The sequence below is a fragment of the Rousettus aegyptiacus genome, unplaced genomic scaffold (assembly GCF_014176215.1).
Source record: "Rousettus aegyptiacus isolate mRouAeg1 unplaced genomic scaffold, mRouAeg1.p scaffold_m13_p_3, whole genome shotgun sequence".
NCBI lineage: Eukaryota > Metazoa > Chordata > Mammalia > Chiroptera > Pteropodidae > Rousettus > Rousettus aegyptiacus.
Window position 1 is genome coordinate 8,579,034 of NW_023416306.1, and position 19,277 is coordinate 8,598,310.

The following is a 19,277-nucleotide window of genomic DNA, read 5'->3' on the forward strand; positions in this document are numbered from 1 at the left end:
CTGCTTGGCCTTCAGCACGCAGCCTGAGCACTACTGCCCGCCACTGAGCCAGAGAGCAAAGAGGTTAAAGAGCATGTGTTTTATACACTGAGTAGCTGGGAGACCTTGAGCAAATAACCCAACCTCATTAAGTCTGTTGCCTCATTTGTAAAATCGGGATGGTATTTTAGCTCACAGAGGATTTTTGGGATTCACTGAGAGCTTGCATGTAAAGTGCTTAGCACCATGCCTGGCGCAATGTGCATTCTCAATGAATATTAGTCCATTGTTAGACCCCATTATTATTATCATATTTTTTCTCTGCTTCTTTAATTCTCATCTCTGTATCTCTAATTGTATGAGCTCTGGAGTCAGAATTCTTACATTTAAATCCTGGACCACCACTGCTAGTCATGCAAACGTAATCAAATTACCTAGCTATCATGTGCTTCAGTTCCTACATCTGTGACTATAATAATACTTGCTACATAAGGTTCATTTCAGGATTAAAATGAGATAATAAATGTAAAGCACCTAGACTAGGTCTGGCCCATGGTAAGTGCTCAATTTTATGTTATTACCACTCTTCTAGCACTCACTACATCTTACCCGTGTTATATTTATTTGTATACTTGCAAGTTCCCTTATGTGAAGGTTAGCCCCTTGAAGACAGATTATAAAATAGTTCTTCTTATGCCCTGAGCAGTGTTTGGAATTTAGTTTTAATGACATAGTTCTATTTTACTTGATACTTTCCCATACTTCAGCTTACTTGAGCCTAACAAAAATCCTGTGAGATAAGCAGGCATAGTGCTAAGTGTGTACATAAGTAGGAAAGGTAGGTTTGGGTACCTTCTGTGCTTTAGACATTGAGTCCTTCTTTCACATTGTTTATTCTGTTTGGCTTTCATAGCTATCCTGCAAGGTAGTGTTTATTACTGCATTTTAAATTATAAGGAATCTGCAGCTAGAAAGGTTAAGTAACATGAAAAAAATCCAACTAGCTAATGAGTTTCAGAGCCCGGACATGTTACCACAAATCCTTATTTCCTCATTATTAAATTTTCTTGGCTACGTGTCAGATTTAGTGGTATCCGAGCCACAATCTCATTTCGCTCCTGTCTCTGCTTCAGGGTATCTGGCTACCTTGTGAGCTACAAAGCTGTTGATGTCCAATGCTGTAGTAATGTCAGGGGAGAGAAAACTTTCGGACAAGGACTGTTGGAAAAATTGACCTTAGATTTCTTAGGATTCCTGTGTTTTAGAGACTGCTAAGAAAGAGTAGATGAACCTACTCAGTCCAATGTTGATGATTTCAAGGGCTGCGTGAACTTTTTAAGGTACTGCTCAATTTACTGTAGGCCCAGGTGAGAGCATTCTGAAACTTATGTTATAAGCTGTAATGTGATGGAAAGAGCCCTAAATTGTTTGAAATCAGGAGTCTAGGAATTCCTATACTAGGAATCCTTTTTTGGTGAGATTTTGGGTAGTCTTTGGGTAGTGAAAGAGACCTAATTTGATAAAGGTTACCTCTCTTGAGGTTTTTTTCTTGTGTGTACACAAAGAACATTAAATGCAGCAAAATATGTAAAACACCTTGCCTAGTACACTGTAGATATTTAATAAAATAAAGAAACTACTACTAATAAGTGTATGTTATTCCCAGCTACAGGAAGAAGTCCAGCTGGTTAGCCTGGTATATCAGACCTTTCCTGGTCTGGCCTTCCTCAGCATCCCTCATTCGTCTCCTGCCACTCCCTATCACGGACCTTAAACTCTAGCTGCACACAATTACTTGTCGTTTCAGAAGAACTTGCGCTTTATGTCGCCGTACTACTGCTTTTGCCTAGAATGCGCTTTTCATCCCCTCCCCTTTCTCGGCCTTCTGGGAGCCTACTCCTTCAAAACTGAGCTCTAATGCTACTTCTTGTTGTAAAGTTTTCATCAGATCCTCCCCCACCCCTCAGAGATTCGATTTATCACTCCTGCCTGTGAGTTCCCATTAGCACCTTGTTTGTGACCTAGTTTGTGCTTTTCTGGGGGCACTGTAGGTAATTTCCCGGTCTGTCTCCCCTAAGTTTCTAGAGGACAGCGACCCTGTGTTAGTATTTCTCTAGAATTCTGAGGCAGTGGAGTGCATCACTCTCACTTAGGGCTTCCCTTTCAGTTTGAGCTTTAGATGTGAAAAATGTGATGGCAGATCCCTTTGTTTTCAACCTCTGTGAGGTATAGGCAGTCCACATGGAGGTTAATCTCATTGCTCAGATTTGGACATCACCATGTGTGCAGTTTCTTTAATCCTTCTCTAGCTATCAAAATGGATTTAGCAGTTGGCATCCTCTTTTTTCTGTCTGGGGCAATTGGAGCTTTGTAGAATTTGGCTCGGAGGAGCAGTGACCTTGCCTGCCCAATTTAAGATGACCCTGGGGTATAGGACGTGATGTCATTGAGGACCTAGCATGGCCCCAGTGTAGTCAGTGACACAATACCAGGGGCTCTGCTTGTGTTTATTCAGGAGACCAGGAATTACATTCGGCCTCTGATTTAATTTTCTGTGACACATCGGGTCTGTTTTAGCCTGCAGAATACTCTAGCTGTGTCCTAGTTCTCTTCAGCCTACCCCTTCAGTACCTCGTGATCTTTAAAATCACTACCTTTTAAGGCAGCGGTCCCTAACTATTTTGGTACCAGGTATAGGTGCTCCTCCTATGAGACTCTAGTGCCTGATGATCTGAGGTGGAGCCGAGGCGGTGATGCTGGCGCTGGGTAGTGGCTGCAGATACAGATGAAGCTTCCCTCACTAGCTGCTCACCTCCTGCTGTGTCCCCGGTTCCTAGCTGGGCACAGACTGTTACCAGACGAGGGTGGGCGGGGGTAGGGAGGGGTGGGGGTGGGGCTCTCAGCTAATAGTCTTGCATTGGAAGTCATTACAGCACACTGGAAAAGACCGTTCTGAAATATCCATGTAAACAAGCAAAAATCATCATGACCAAGAAACTGATAGCAGTGGCACAAGCTGGGGTCAACGATAGGCGGGCGACCTGCTCCTAGGACCTGCTGGTGTTTCTCTGCTGTAGGAGAAAGATCTCGATTGCTAGGAGCAGAGTTGCATAGTTTGTGTGATGACCGTTCCGAAGAGAAGTAATCGTAATGATAGAAACCATCATTTTCTGATGGCCTACTTGGTATCCAGCCCAATGCTAGGTACCAGAGTCACAGAAATAGGCTGGATGAGGTCCCCTTTCTGGAGGAGTTTGCAACCCATAAGGGAGACAAGACTCAAAAAACTGGTTGGCACATTGTAGTAACATCAGCTCAGTAATGCTGAGAAGTGTACAGGGTGCCGTGAGCACTGAGGAAAAGATGTGTCTGAGGCTTAGAGCGCATAAAAGGCTAGGCCAGTTCTTAGAAAGAAATCATGTGTTTGACTCTTTTCTGTGGGTAGTTTGACCGTTGCCCATTCTCTTCATAATCCATTGCTTGAATGTTTTCCCACCCCTCCCAGGCCAAATTAGGTCCCTTCATTGTTACGCATGCCTCCTGCATCACACTTATCACAATTATAATTCAATGTGTCTTTACATTAAAGCTTATTGTTTGTCCCTTCTGCTAGTCTGTAAGGGTTGAGACCGTGCCAGTCTTCCTGCTTTGAATCACCATCATGAAGGTTGTGCAGGCACCCAATAAATGCCCGTTGAATGAATGATTGAATCTTCACACTCCTAGAGTCCTTGGATCGTCTCAACAATGTATATGTATAGTGTGTCTGAGGCTTAGGAAGGAATAAGCCTATAATCTTATGGGAGATGCATCTCACACCAGATCGATCGTCCTTGTGGTGACAGTTAATGGCCACACCTGTGTCCTTTACAAGGCGATCCCTTTGATTATGAGCTACAGTGCAGAGTAAACAACTCTGACACTAGGCTTTTTTTTCTCTTGTGTTTTCCACTGTGTCAGGTTTTAACTAATGATGCCACTATTCTCTGAAACAACAACAAACAAGTGCTAACAATGGTTGGCATAGTATTTTGAACCCTAATATCTCACCCAGTAGTTCCTCTTTCAAACTCAATATGTGATTGTTTTTCTTTGAAACTGCCAGCTTTGCAAAGGCATCGGAGTAAGCCTGGTTCTTCTCCAGGTTCAGCCAGCATGTATTGAGTGTATCAGATGTAAGGCTGAAGCTTTTTACATTCTTTCCATTTGTCTGTTGAAGTTCAGGGTTTGGAATTGGTCTGGGCAGGATCTGTGCCTGCTTTAGGGGAAATGCTGGTGAGACTCTTGACTCTTGACAGAGACTCCTGTCCAGCTGACCGTTCTATCCCTAGCACCTAGAAAAGTGCCAGTTGCATAACACTAGGTGCTCAATAAGTATTTAAATGAATGCATTTGTACCCTACACAGCACTCAAGCTTTATTTCCTTGACCTGTGCTGAGTCCTTGGTTAGGTGGAAAGATCGCTTATGGAATTGGGACTGAAGCAGCTCAAAATAGCAGTTACCTACAACAGTTCAGCCCGTTTGGAAGTTTTGAGGCTCAGAAAATCCTAGCTGTAAGATATCCTTATGTGGATAACTCTCACAACTTGCTCATTGTGCAGATAAGAAAACTGAGGCCCACAGAGGGGCATACTTTGCCTAAGGTTATCCAGAAAGTTAATGTTAGAGTCTGGACTAGAACCTAGTCCTGATTAAGTTTTATCTTTTAATTCTTTTTCTTTTTTTTGTTTTCTTCTTCTTTAACAAATAGGTTGAATAACTGGAAGGAAGAGTTCCCAAAAAAAGCAAAACTTCTTTAAAATGGGCTTATGTTGAAGCAGTAATTCCAAATGACGTGTGATGCTTCTTTATAAGCTTGTTAGAAGCAGCACTTTGCAAATTTGGGGAGATTTCACAAATCTTTAGAATTCCAAACCCTGTCCTAGTCCAACAAGAAAGTAGTAGTAGCTGCTGGAATGAAATAGATTTGTTTTTCATCTTTATGCAAGCAAGTGCCAGAAGAGTTGGAATGATATTTGGGGAGAGTTCTTGGCCCCACTTTCCCTTCAATGTATGCATCTGACAGCTGGCCCATCATTCTATTTTTAGACATAATCTATGGGATTACAGAGTGGCTTCATTTCTTTTAAAGCTATGCCGCAGAAATGCAAGCTGTGTAGAAATGGTTTTGCTTTGCTGCAGCAGTTTGGAGACTATTTAAACATAGATTAAAAAAACATATTTTTTAATCAGCTAACATAGATCCCTTTATCCAAAGATTTCATCTTAAACTCATCTTCCAGTTGTGACTGTATTTTAATTCAGGAGAAGTACATGCTAAAATGTTAGAAATACTGGAAGTGGAAATAAGTTTTTACTACTTTGGTTCATGTCAGTAACTTTCATTTCCCTCTCTTTGGGTAATATGAGGAATAATAGACATATTCCTTTAGGACTTTAAAAACAATTCATAACCTACTGCCATTTATATCCTAGGAACTGAACTTACCTGATATATTTTTTCATTGACTTTACACGTTAAAAATAACCATAAAACATAAGGAATGGTATCTCCATTTTACATGAGAAAACTGAAGCTCTAAGCAATTGAGTAACTTGCCCAAGAGTCGGAGGTATGAGATGGTAGAGCAAGAATTGGAACCCAGGTCTATTCGATCTCAGAATCCATGCTCTTTCCCCTGAAGTAGACATTCTCTACTAACTTTTAAGAAGAAGCTGGTTAGTAGAACTGGAATGATTCAGAAAGGTGTAATAATTCAAAATATAATTGGGGAGGTATGCAGGTAATGTACTGCAAGATAGAATTCAGCATATAGCTGTGTGTTTATTTTGATTTAGAACTGTCATTTTGCAGGTTCTGTTATTTTATTATATGAATGAAAATATTTAGAAAACATGGTTTACTATTTCAGCACCTCAAATGTTCATTTGGAAAAGGCTCTTGCTTTTAGTTCACAAAGTGTTTACAATTTAATAAATGATTTATGAGATAAAGTGACCCTAAAATTTGGAGGAAAATTAGTATCACTGGAGGTTAATCTTACCTATGCCAGTTACTCCTTTATCTGGAAAAACCATGCCACTCATTTAGAACTTCACAGATATGACTTTATTCTATAGATTGGAATGTCTAAGACCACGACTACAGTAGTGTTTATTCAGCACTGCACATAGAACGATATTTTCAGACAACAGGAAGAAGAAACCATTCTATTCTCCCAGGAAATGGGGAAGTTGGAAGCAGGACACCTCAAGAAAGAGAGAGGCCTAACAAAGACCTTGATAGCTTTGGGAAATGGCCTTGAGAAAGGAAAAATACTCAAAACGTCTTGGAGTTAGGTCTTAGCTCTGCTCACTTAGGCATTTCTTCACAGCTAGAATAGGGTTAACAATACCTTGTTACAGAGTTATTCTGAAGTCATAGTTATAAGTGGATTTTTAAAATGATTAAAGTGAAGGAGTGTGTTTGAAATTACTTGAATTGCGACATTTCACTTTTACTAGTGATGTAATTGCAACAGTAATTACATTTAAGTAACCTGCTGTCATACCCTGTTGCAGAAAAATACCTTCTCATGCAGCTGGTTTCCACTTGGCCTATTTTAATGTAGCTTAAATTGAATTTATTTAGTTTATTTGGTCTAATAGCAAACAATTCTTGTTTCATTACTCATCATTCTGCAGGTTCTGTTCCTTGATTGGTGGGCACTGTACAACAGTACAAAATGGAAAATTGGTTTCCTCTTTTAAGTGTATGCATCTGTGGCAAGAATGTGAATTAAGGGTGGTGGATCCTGAAAGGCCATCTAAGATGGGGAAAGGGAAGCATTGCAGGAGACAGAGGCCTTCTTGGCTTGGCTTTGGCTTGACTTGTCACTCATTATGGTCAGCACAGATGATGTGCTGGCTCGTTAAGACGAAAAACAAAGGCCACCCCCCCCCCCCAAACACACACACATCTCCCCCAATCTCCATTTAGTTCATTGGGACCACTGTACTTTCTGTTGCTTTCTTTAAAATCTTATTCTTGTTTGCAAAGATGTTACTCTTTACACCCAATCTTTTGCTATAATGAAATAGCTCATTTTGACATCCTGCAGACCAGTGCGAGTATTGAGTGCTTGTCTGGCTTGCTTGTCTTTCTGTTCTTTGGGAGCGGAGGGCCGGGAGGGAGGGAGGGAGGGAGGAGAGAGTCGAGAGACGAGAGAGAGAGAGAGAGAGAGAGGGAGGAGGGAGAGAGCGAGGGAGATAGGGGGAGGGAGAGAGGAGGGAGGGAGAGAGTGAGGGAGAGAGGGGAGGCGTGATGGATGAGAGTGAGAGGGAGGGATGGAGGGGGGGAGGGGGGAGAGAGGGAGGGAGAGTGGAGGGAGAGTGAGAGGGAGGGAGGGGAGGGAGAGAGAGAGAGAGAGAGAGAGAGAAGGGAGAGAGTCGATGTGTGAGGTGCTGGGGTGCGGGGGCGTGATTGTTGACGTGTGTCTTTCTTGGATTAGTGGGGAGGGATTTAGTGCTTTTCTTTCTTCTAGCTACTCTCTCTTCTCTCTCTCTCTCTCTCTCTCTCTCTCTCTTCTCTCTTCTTTCTTTCTTTCTTTCTTTCTTTCTTTCTTTCTTTCTTTCTTTCTTTCTTTCTTTCTTCTTTAGCTGTTTTGCTACTGCACATCTAAGAGTGAGTGGAGGAAGGGAACAAAGTACATGGTAGTTCATTCCTCCCACTTTAAAAAAAATTAAGTGCAGAGACTATTTAATATGTTTATCCTATAGTCTGAGACAGGTTAGTGGAGTCAGTCTGATACCAGCTCTACCACATTCCAGTTGTGTGACCTATGCTAAAACATCTCATCCCTCAGAGCTCAATTTTGTCATTTGCAGAAATAGGAAACATTGTCGTCTTTGTCTTAGAGATGTTAAGTGTTGAATAACACAATATGTATGAAACACATAGTACAGTGTTTAGCACACAAGAAGCTCAATAAATGTTGTATTCTTTTCTTCCAAAAGTGTTTTCTAAATACAACAACATCGATTCCTGCACTTATCCAACAAACGTGTTAATCACTGTGTTAATCGCTCTTGTAAGGATAGCTTCTCAATCCTTTGTCCTTAAGCTCCATTTTATTATTGATAAAAGCCTTTTAAGTTCCAGGAAGCTGACTTAAATGTGACTCTGGGAACATAGATAATTTATAAATCAAGGTCCGCCATGCAAGCAAAGTTCTGGAACAAACCTGGATATTTAATTTATCTATGAAATTTTTGTATCTCTTTATTAGAACATAGGATAGTCATTGTGAATTCTAAACAAAACTAAATCTTAGTTGTATCAGTCAGAATTATCCAGAAAAACAGAACCAGTGTGTGTGTGTGTGTGTGTGTGTGTGTGTGTGTGTGTGATAAATAAGAAATTTATCATAAAGGAATTGGCTCACATGATTATGGAAGCTAGCAAGTCCAACATCTGCAGGGTAAACTAGCAGGCTAGAGACCCAGGAGAGTTGATATTCCAGGTCAGGTCCAAAAGCAGTCTTAAGAATTTTCACTTACTCAGGGGAAGCCGGTCCTTGTCTTCTAGTCAGGCCTTCCACTGATGGATGACGCATGTACACATTATGAAGGGTAATCTGCTTTACTCAGAATCCACCAGTTTAAATGTTTATCTCCTCCAAAAACATTGTCACAGAAGCACCCAGAGTAATGTTTGACCAAATATCAAACACCTAATGACCTAGCCAGATTGGCACATATAATTAACTATCACATTAGGTTTAATGAAGAACACAGACTTAGAGATTCTTGTCAGTGTTGGTCATCATTTTTGTGCCTCTTACTAGTAACATGACTGTAGCTCTTTCAAAATATTTTCACATACATTAGCTCAGTTGATCACAGCAGCAGTTATGCGGTTATGAGTAGAGGTATAACCCTATTTGTTTGAAGAGAGTGCTAAGACTGAGCAGATTAGGAGACTTGCTCATGGTCTCAAAGCTCACGAGTGGCACATCTACAACTTACATAAGTTCTATAACTTCAAGCCCAAGCGTTTCCCCCTTAGTCATTCTCTCTGTGATTGCTGGGGAATTTGGGAAATGATTTTGAGAGCCTCGGGGGCTTTTCTTGTAATAAGTATCATACTCTTCTTGGAATAATTTTATGATAGAAAGTTAACAAAATTTGTATTGGCAGAACCTAAACATCTTTTCAGGTGACTCTAATGATGCTCTGAGGCAGAAGGAAGGAAAGACGGAAAGAAGGGAGGGAAGGAGGGAGGGAGGGAAAGGAAAGGAAAGGAAAGGAAAGAAAAGGGAGGAAGGGAAAAAGAGAGAAAGAAGGGAAAGAGAAAGAAAAGAAAGAGGGAGGGAAGAAAGGGAGGAAGCGGGGAAGAGGGAGGGAGGACATTAGCAGCAAAAAGAGTAATGTCAGAAAGTAATTAGAGCAGGACAAATGGATTGTGCTGCCATGTTCGGGGCTGTTATTTCTGTAGGCAGTGAGGAGGAAGGGCACTAATGCAAAGTGACGGATCTGGAGCAAAACCCAGGGCGCTGCACGAACTGCAGAGACGCAACCAATGGCAGGGCTCAAACCGCAAGGTTTGACTGAACACTATTTGATATCTCAGGGTTGTTTCATGTTGTTTGGAGAAACTGTTGTGTCAGGGGACCTACTTCCTTGATTTTAGCTTTTGGGAAATGGCCTCATGGTCCTCTCTGTAGGTAGTCAGTGTGTCCTAGGATAACTCGCACCCCAGCTTTTTGTCCTGCACATGCCCAGGCTGGGCAGGGACATGATGCCAACGAGGATTCAAAAGAGAAGACACGGAACATAAAACTAATTGGAATATTCCCTATTTAGAGAGAGAACGGAATAAAAAAGGAGCCTTATCAATGTTCAACTTAGTATTAGAAAAAGGCAGAAGGTAATATTCTCATCTGTCTGAGGACGGATGGTATGCTTTGATTTGCTAGCCTAGCGGACCTGTACCTGTGATCCCACTGCTGCCACCCTGTACAAGGAAACTGTCACAGCCCTCAAATAAAACAATGTCCATCATTTGCCTAGAAGGAAATCTTTACAAGGAGATTGACTCTCTCCCTTGTAAGTCACCATGCCTTTGAGGTCTCTTACTAATTGCGACCACCACTGTGGCGTGGTAGTTAAGAGCTCCTGTTTTAGTGCTCAGACATTCCTAGGTTCATATTCTTGCTCTGCCCTTTATGAGTTGTTTGACGATGGGCAACTTGCCTAACTTCTCTGAGCTTCAGTTTATCATCACTAAAATGAGGATAGTAGTCTTTCTACTAGACTTCTTAGAGATTTTGGTAAAAAGATACACATAAAACAGTTAGAGCCCTGGTACCAGTCACAAAGTAAGGGCCCAATAAGGGTAGAAGAAAAGTGTGGGGTATGAGGGGTATATGTATGTGGGACGGTTTAAGCTGTCCACCAAACAGACCTCAGTGGGGAGCAGACATCTGTTCAACTCTCTGATCTAAGCAGAGCTGAATGGTTTATCCCTCAAGACCCCATAGTACAGTTGAAGTAGGGCTAGAATTATTAAACCAGGCTTTCTCTAATATTGAGGGATAGGAATGGGAAATTAAGACAAATATTCTAAAAAATTGAACTCACAAGATATAGATTGCCACTCTTTGTTATCTGAAATGAATCACTTTTCTTTCCTAGCTTTTGGCTTGCCTAAACTGCTGCCCACCCCTACCCGACCCCTAAACCCTCTGACAATTCAGAACTCACCGAAGATTACATCTTGGTGATACCTTGTCATCATATCTTTACCTTTATTCAGTTCACTTCATTTTGACAATTCTTATCCCTTTCTCATCATGCCACCGTCTTTGTAGAGGGCTGACTGGTAAGAGAGGCCAAAAGAACCCTGCCACCCCCTGTAGAGACAGACCTCTTATGGGCACACTATGGGTATTTCTGGGCCTTTAGAAGTACTCTGCCTGGTGCAGGGTTCATAGCCCCCTTATTATGATTTTTATTACAATGCGAGTCTTCTGAAAATAGTTCGTAAACTATTTTCCAAGGTCTATTTCTCTATGCATAAAATTATGTAAAAACTGAACCTACTTGTACATTGTGCCTAGCTTGTTCAGAATCTGCATCTCCATGAGAAGGCCCCAGAAGCCAAGGTTGAGCTGTTTTCTGCTTTTTTGTTAGGTTTTCCAGTACTTTTCTTGGTCTGCCCAGAATTTCAAAACCATTTGTTTGTGGCTTGTGGCTTTTTCCTAATAGCCTTTACCTTCTCTAGGTGCCTAAATCCTGAATAAAATATCAGGTATGAAGACAAAAATAAATTCCAAATAGGTTATAGTGGTCCATGAGTTGTAATTTGCTGATTTTATATCTTTTCTAGTTTACCAACTGTTTGTAAGATCTTTTCAGAGGGGACGATTAGGTAAAATTATCTCAATTGTCAAGATTTAGTGCAAAATGTTTTAGTTAACTATTCAAGAGCCCTGGTCTTTTTAGCAGTGATCAACAGAAAATGCTGAGAAATCTTTTGCTTTTTTGCCTGTATGAACTTATTTTTCCATCTTTAAAATGGGAGTCAGAGAGCTCACCCACATTATCCAGCCAGTATAGTGTGACTGACAATATTTTTTACACAGAACCATTTTTTTCTACTGTAGTTCTCTGCACCTAGTCATATGAAGAGAAAGCTGTGGGAAGCTATTGGTTGGTCCTACTAGGCTTTTGTTGTTTTCTTGGTTGCTTTCCTGGTGCCGAGGAGGCCTATGGAGACTGCAGATGCAGGCAGCCTTTTGTACTTTTTTAGCAAAACGGTTGCCAAAAATTAATGACCTGGCAAAAAGAGAGAGCGTTCCATATGGTTTATGGTTTGAATTTTCTCTCTTGTCATTTCTCTCCAGTTTTTCTGTATAAAATGAAATGCAGGATGCATTTGGAATAATGTTCAGATTCATTTTTTTTTAAATTTACAGTTATTTTTCATAGAAGTTAGAAGCATATACTGACCCTCCACTGTGTGCTGAGCATTTCGTGAGCCCCTGAACAGGAGATTTATTGTTGCTTCTGGGATTTGGTGTGTATCCATAATGATCCCACTTTTAGCCAGACAGTATAAGGGGGGAAGCACCTTTTATGTAAGATTTCTTCGATGCACAATTATTGAAAAAGTTTAAGAATTTAGAAAGCCCCTGTCCTTTAGTATTCAGCTAAAATGATCTCTGTTTGGTGATTATATCCTTGGCACATTTGGTGATTATAGTCTCGGCACATTTTTAATTGCCACATTTATTGGTTTAGTTTCGTTTTGGGAGCTGGGCTCCAGTTGCTTTTCTTCTTAGCAGTGACTGTGGACTAGTTGTACAGTTTCTTTGAACATCATTTTTCTTTTCTCTTTAAAGGGCATGATCCTTACTTTGTCTGCTTCACATGATGCTTGTGAGGGTCAAATAGGATAAGTAAGGCAAGTGAAAGTCACTTTCCAAGGGGTAAAGTATTATATGAACATAAAATAATACATGCTGTTTATAAAGATACCTTTTTACAACTTCATTGAGGCATATTTTATGTATCATATAATTCACTCTGATTGTCCGATTCAGTTATGTTTAGTAAATTTACCCTACTTGTATAACCACCATAAATCAGTTTTAGAAAATTTTCATCATTGCCGTAAGATCCTTTGTGTCCTTATACTGTTAATCCTTTGTCTTTCTCTATGGACTTGCCTTTTCTGGACATTTTATATAAATGGAATCATCCAATAAGTGTTCTTTGTGTCTTCTTTACTTTGGCATGATTTCGAGGTTAGTCCATGTCATAGCATAGATGAGTAGTTTGTGCTATGTAGCCCTGCTCTAGGCATACATTTTGTCTGTCCCTTCACCAGTTGATAGACAGTTAGGTTGTTTCCAGTTGCTGATGTTTAGGAGTAATGCTGCTGTCAACATACACATACAAGTCTGTGTGGGCATATGCTTTTATTTCTCTTGAGTATAAGGATATATATTTAAATTATAAAAGTAATATGTGCTTATTCTGAAAAATTTATATAGGGAGTATAAAACTTGGTAAATCAGTCTCCTCCCGGATTATGCTTCCTACAGGTGGCTATAGTAGTAATAATAGTTATCTTCTGAGTGTTCTGAGCATTGGCTGTATGCTAGGCACTATGCTGTTATATACATATGTGTGTGTATGTATATATGTGTATATGTACATATATGTATGGCAGCAATTCAGTTAAATTATATATATGAATGAAATAATACTTTGAAGTTGATACTGTTTTTCCCATTTTATGGATGAGGAAACAAGTTTGAGGATTAAACAAGTTTGAGGATTAAACATAAAGTCACACTTCTAATAAGTGGCAGTCAAAATTTGAACTTCGGCAGTCTAGTGTAAGTTCTTTTAGACTTTCCAAAATATACATTTTCTTTCAAAAACAGAAACTATATACTTATTTTACTCTGTAGCTTGTTTTATTTCACTTAACTTGTCTTAGAGATTGTTTCATGGTAAGATTTATACATCAGTCTTATTATTTTGATGGTTACATGAATGGAGGTGCCAGGATTTATTTAATTCATCATTTGTTAGTGGATATTAGGTTGCTTTTATTTCTTCTCTATCATGAACAGGGCTGCAGCAAATATATTTGTATAAAACTTTGCAAATCTGTGGCATTACTTTGCAGCACAAAATCCTAGAAATGGAATTTCTAAGTGAGAGGTTTGTATGTTTAGATTTTGGTGCTTTTAAATCTTCCCACCCCAGTGTGTGTGTGTGTGCGCGCGCGCTGCATCATCAGTGCTGCATTATTTCTGTAATGCGAGCTATGATATCAATCATATAAATGTTCCAGGGAGAAGTTAACATATCAGAGAGGGGTAGTGGTGAGGAGCCGGTAAATTAACAGTAGTTTCCAGCCTTTCGACTAAGGATTTGGTATTGATCTAGGCTCTCAAGAACTGCAATACTTGAATATTCCAGATTCATATTCAGATTAATTTAGGATGACTTACTTGGTTGACGATCTAAAATGAACGCTGAGACATTTTAGCCACAGTTGTTTCTGGAACTTGGACATCTACGACGGATAAGTGTGCTCGTCCTTTCCATTCTTTGCTTCAACAGAAATGGCCAAAGTGAGGCCAACAGCCCAAGGCTGTCCTATTTTAGTCTCCCCAGGGGTGAGGCTTCAGTCATCTCTGTTGCTGGCAGGATCCAAGTTTGCATGGTCTCTGTAGCCAGTATAGCACTATATACTCCTGTGTAAGGGGAGGTAAGTTTTTCATCATGGTGCCGGCAGAGGTATCAAGAACAGATGAGTGTTCTTGTTGCCAGATGTTAGTTGTGGATGATCCCCGGTTGTACTGCAGGAGTCGGGGCCTACCACACCTCACAGATCTTGGGAGCCCTGGTTAGTACTGCCCTGCTGGTTTTGCCTTTGTCTCCTGACCATCCACTACCCATGCTTGGCATCCTCTTTCCGAGGCCCTGTTATTCTGGAGGATGCTGCCCTCTGCTGGTGGCCTTTAGGACACCTACAGCAGTTTGGATGGGTCCGATCATAAGGGAAACTGTGACAGGGCTGTATGGAGCCAGTGTCAAAGCTTTCCATAGTCTCCAACTTCGTGAACCGGTCCTAAGATTTTTTTTTTCCTTTTTAACAACTTTCTTTATTTTCTAAACTTTTTAAAATTTTAATTGATTAGGGTAACATTGGTTAATAAAATCATAGGTTTCAAGTGTACAGTTCTATAGTATATCATATGTATATTGCATTGTGTTTTCACAAGACTTTTTGCTATGAAAATAATTGAGCAGATGTTAGAAAATATACAAGTACAGAGAGTTTCATTGTAACATCTGTAGTGGCAAAAGAATAAAACCTAGATGTTCAACACTTATGCTTACAGTTGCTATAATTGGCTATGTAAAAGACAATATAGAAGAAGAAAAATTTTTATCACAAAACAAAAACCAAGCAGACTACGCCAGTTGCAGCCATGGGAGATATTTCTTATGGAGGGTAATAGCTAATCTGGAATCCTCAAAACTAGTTGTCAAAGCTGGGATGATTTCCTTTGACATTTCATTAATATTGTTGGTAAAACAGTATACCCATACATTTCTGTAGTATATTTTGTTATATTTTATGTTTTCTCCTGAAACAAATACTTGACGTTTGAGTGACCTGCTACAAACATTTCTATGATGCATGGTCCTCCTTCAGACTTGGTTTCCTAGAAAAGAAATCTGGTCCCTTAGGTAGCAACTGACTAAAACAGGCACCCTAGCTGTGACAAGAACTTCCTAGCCAGCCTTTTCATCTGTGGAATCGTTTATATTAGAGGAGGCCAGATAGAATTTAGACATTACTTTGTGTGATTTGACGAGGGCCTGGCTTGCTTCCCTGGTGTGGGGTCTGTACCTTAAATGATGCCCGGTGGTATAGTGACAGTCTACAGGTTATCTGATTACTCCTGAGAATTTTCTTTCTGTAAAGAGCCTTGAAGAGAGAAAGGAACCTCTCAAAAAACCAAAACTTCTGTTTTCTAAAACTAAGCACCTGTCACACAACGTTTGGATGGGAATAAAAAGTATTGACTCGTATGTCTTGATCCTTTTCATTTAATGAGTAAATTACTGTGTTTTCAGTAGGGCCAGGTCTAGTGAGGCAAATGAAATACCTGCAGTGCAAAATTTAAAACAGCAGTCACTGTTGGAGTCATGTAAGTACAGTGTCATCCCTGTTTCTCAGACAGCCCCTGAGTACCTACTGTGTCAGGCCCTGTACTCAGCTCTGGGAAAACATCATTCCTGGTGTGGTGGGATGGATTGTTCATTATTGCTTTTCAAGCTAAGCCTGGACCTAGAGCCTGGAGCCTCTGGGCTCTGGAAGTGGCTGTCTGGTTGAGCAGGTTTTGATCAACCACTTGGCTTTCAGCTGTGGATATAGCACAAGGGGAAGTAGCCCACTAATGAGTTAATCCCTGAAAGTGTGTTTTGTACTTGAGATATTCTGAGTGGTCCTGTGAAATCAACAGATTGTTTGTGAATTTCTCTAAAAATCACTGCCAGCATGTGCTGCTTACCTACCTCTGACTCCCTGCCCCAAGAGTGTGCTTTGCTCCCCGGCATTCCAGTTTCATAAGAATCTTAACACTAAGAGAAATGCCTGCACGGTTGTGTTGGAGATTGTGTTTAAATTATTGGGGCAGGGGCGGGGAAGGCCCGTGCAGGTGATGAGAATGGAGTGCCTGCTTGCTCACACTGCCTGACATCACTTTAGACAAATAGAAACGGAGAGAAGGGACTAGCTGAATGATTGACTGACAGGCTGACTAAAATCCAGAATGAGTCTTGCAGAGTGACCAGATAAGGACTAAAAAGTCTATTTTCTTATCTCCTTAATCACTTCCCCATTTCTTGATATTTCCTATATTGATGAATATTTGAGTTTCTTCCAGCTCTGATCAAATTGTAACATGTTCTAGTGATCATCCTTATACATCTATCTTTATGAACACGTGTGAATATTTCTGTCAGATAGGGTAGTAAAAGTGGGATCCTTGGGTCAAAGTATGCAGTTTGAATGTTGATAGATACTATAAGCTGTATTCATGCTATTTATCAGCCACCAACATTATATAAGCATATCCATTTTCTCAAAACTTCTCCAACACTAAAATATTCTCAGCATTCTAAATTTTTTGCTGATTTGTTGAACGGGAAATGGTGCATAATAATTGCTTTAATTCGAGTTTTTATTAGTGACCTTTTAATTATTATCCATACTATAATCATGTTAGGGCATCCTTGGTCATAGTATTTGCTCAGTGGGGAGTTTGCTTATCTTTTTCATACTTATTTTTAGTATTTGTTTATGTTCATAAATATTTTGTGTGTTTGGTTGTCTTCACCTTTCAAAAGTTAGATATTTATGTAAATGCAAATATGACCATCTTTTCCTTAATGATGCCTTATGCATAAAAAGGCTTTCTCCTCGAATGGTAAAAAATATATATATTCTTTTATTTTTTATGACAATACTTTTCCAGTTCAATTTTTTCGTGGATGTGATTAGTTCTTTTATAGCTTATGAAATTTCTGTTTCATGAGCTGTCAACACATTTTATGGCCAAAGGAAAAAAAGAATGAAATTTAATTCAGAAAGAATAAAAACCGAAACAGTATGCTTTTTTGATGATGATTACTTTTGGATTATATACTTGGGACCAGGGTGCCCTCCTTCTCTCCCCTCTGATCCAATTATATTTGTCTCTTTCTTAACTACCTTTTAAAAAAAGTACCTGTTATTTTTACTACAAATAATAACCATATGGCACCTCTGTTTATAAAACATTTCCACACACATTCTGATTTGTTCCTCAGAACACTCCTGAGTTAGAACAGTAGGTATAATCATCTCCATTTTTCAGGTGAATAAATGAAGATTATCTAAGTAACAAGTGATAGAGATTTTTCTGACTTAAATTATTCTAGCTACGACTCTTTTTAGTTATCTAAATTCCAAGAACATTTGAATATTTACCTTTAATCATTCTGTTGTTCATGTCTTTAAGCTTACAAGGTTTTGCATCCTCCTGAAAAAAAGAAAAAAAAGAATAAAACTTATTGTCTTTCACATGTGTCAGTTGGGTGCCTTGTGGGGGGTACAGAGAGAGTTTGAAGATTGAGATAACTAGAATTTAATGAAAGTGGGCTTTCCTGGAGTTGAAATAAATATTATGTTGTTGCTCGTTTGATAGCCTTTTACAGTTTCTAGTATCTGGCCTCTGTAGAATTCATCATACATACATTTATAATTTTAAAGGAGCCAAATGGGTCTTTAATAGACCAGGATTTCAACTCCAGTATCTTTCTCCCACTCTTGAACCCCATCAATATGCCTGTCACAGCTGCCTCTCCGAGGTCTGTCATGTCATTATTATTTTGCTGAGTGTTGATTTTCAAATCCTTGCGGCTCTTGTAGTGAAACTGACTGTAAAAAGCCCCCTACCCATTTTCTTCTTAATTTCTCTTTTTAAATAAGGTCATTAAAGTAATGGCATTGCATTCCATGCAGCGTCTTAGCCTGAAAGTTTAGCAATTTCTTTTTATGCCGCATTCATTGAGAATTCTCAATGTTACATGATGAAGCATCTAAGCTCGCCAACTCTGTGTACTGACCTGATCTGAACAGAGATATTCAGTGGAATCCAAATATCTTATTTGTGTGAGAAGCGAACTTCACTAGGACTGAGAAAACACCATTAAAAGGGCAATATCAGATTTTGAATCCATAATTACATCATTAGGACCAGAAGGGCAACTAAGATTAAGAAGAGCCGTTTTCCAGGAATTGCCTTAATGCAGTTAAGGTCTGTTCTGGGCAGAGGCTTTAAAAGCATTCACAAAGAAAGGGAGAATTTCTAATGTGGAGACCAGTTCGTTGAAGAGGGGTTATGATGTTATTTTTACAGTCACTTTTGTGCTAAGCTGATTTGCAAAGGGGACCTCTGCTCACAGAGGTGGATTTCGTCTTGTCAGGATGAGCCTGAGGCAAAGTTTAACTTTAGGATCTACTTTCTCAACCTGTTGGACTTGCCTCTCTAGCTCCTGCTGATTTTATCCATCTCTCATCCCACAAACCAACCATTAGCACCTGTCTTAGGGTTCTATCCTTTATGGATTGAATATGACAAGTAGCTAATCTGAGAAAACAATCATTGCTTTTAGGGGAATACTTGAGGGCCAGGTGTCAGGGACATATGAATACTAATCAGGATCTTTGGGAAGTAAATTCTCTAATCTTGAAAGTTTTCCCCTGTGGCTGGTGGGAACAAGAACTATCCCTGGCCCTGTGTGAACCCTGAAAATCATTTCCTCTACTCCTTCAGGGTGGTTCTTTCCCTGACTTGTGTAGTTTTCTCCCACACATGCACTCATCTGTCCTTAGTGAATATTGAGGAGAAACATTACTGTACGGTAATTCACAGAAAAAATATGGATATGTTTCCTGTCTCAATATTTACCTGCTCCTCCCAGGGAATATTGTGCTAAGAGAAATAACCTTCAGTACAACAAACACCACCATGCTTAAGACAGCTGGTGTCATTCATCAATTGACTGACCTTTTCCTATGTGTGGAAATTATACGATGAGGCCCCAGGAAGAATTTCTTACTAAGTACTTGGAGAGCTTTTGAATCTGGTGGCTGTTTGAAGTGTTTTCCCTGTACTAATACATGAAACAAACCCAAGACAGAATGGCCTTCATGGAGATTATGTCTGGTGGAGGAGA

At 39.8% G+C, this 19,277-nt stretch overlaps 1 protein-coding gene across 3 annotated transcripts in view; it reads left to right on the top strand.

Annotated features, from left to right (window-relative positions):
- Positions 1–19,277, top strand: part of NR6A1 (nuclear receptor subfamily 6 group A member 1) — a 183,938-nt gene that overhangs the window by 100,605 nt on the left and 64,056 nt on the right. The window lies entirely within an intron of this gene.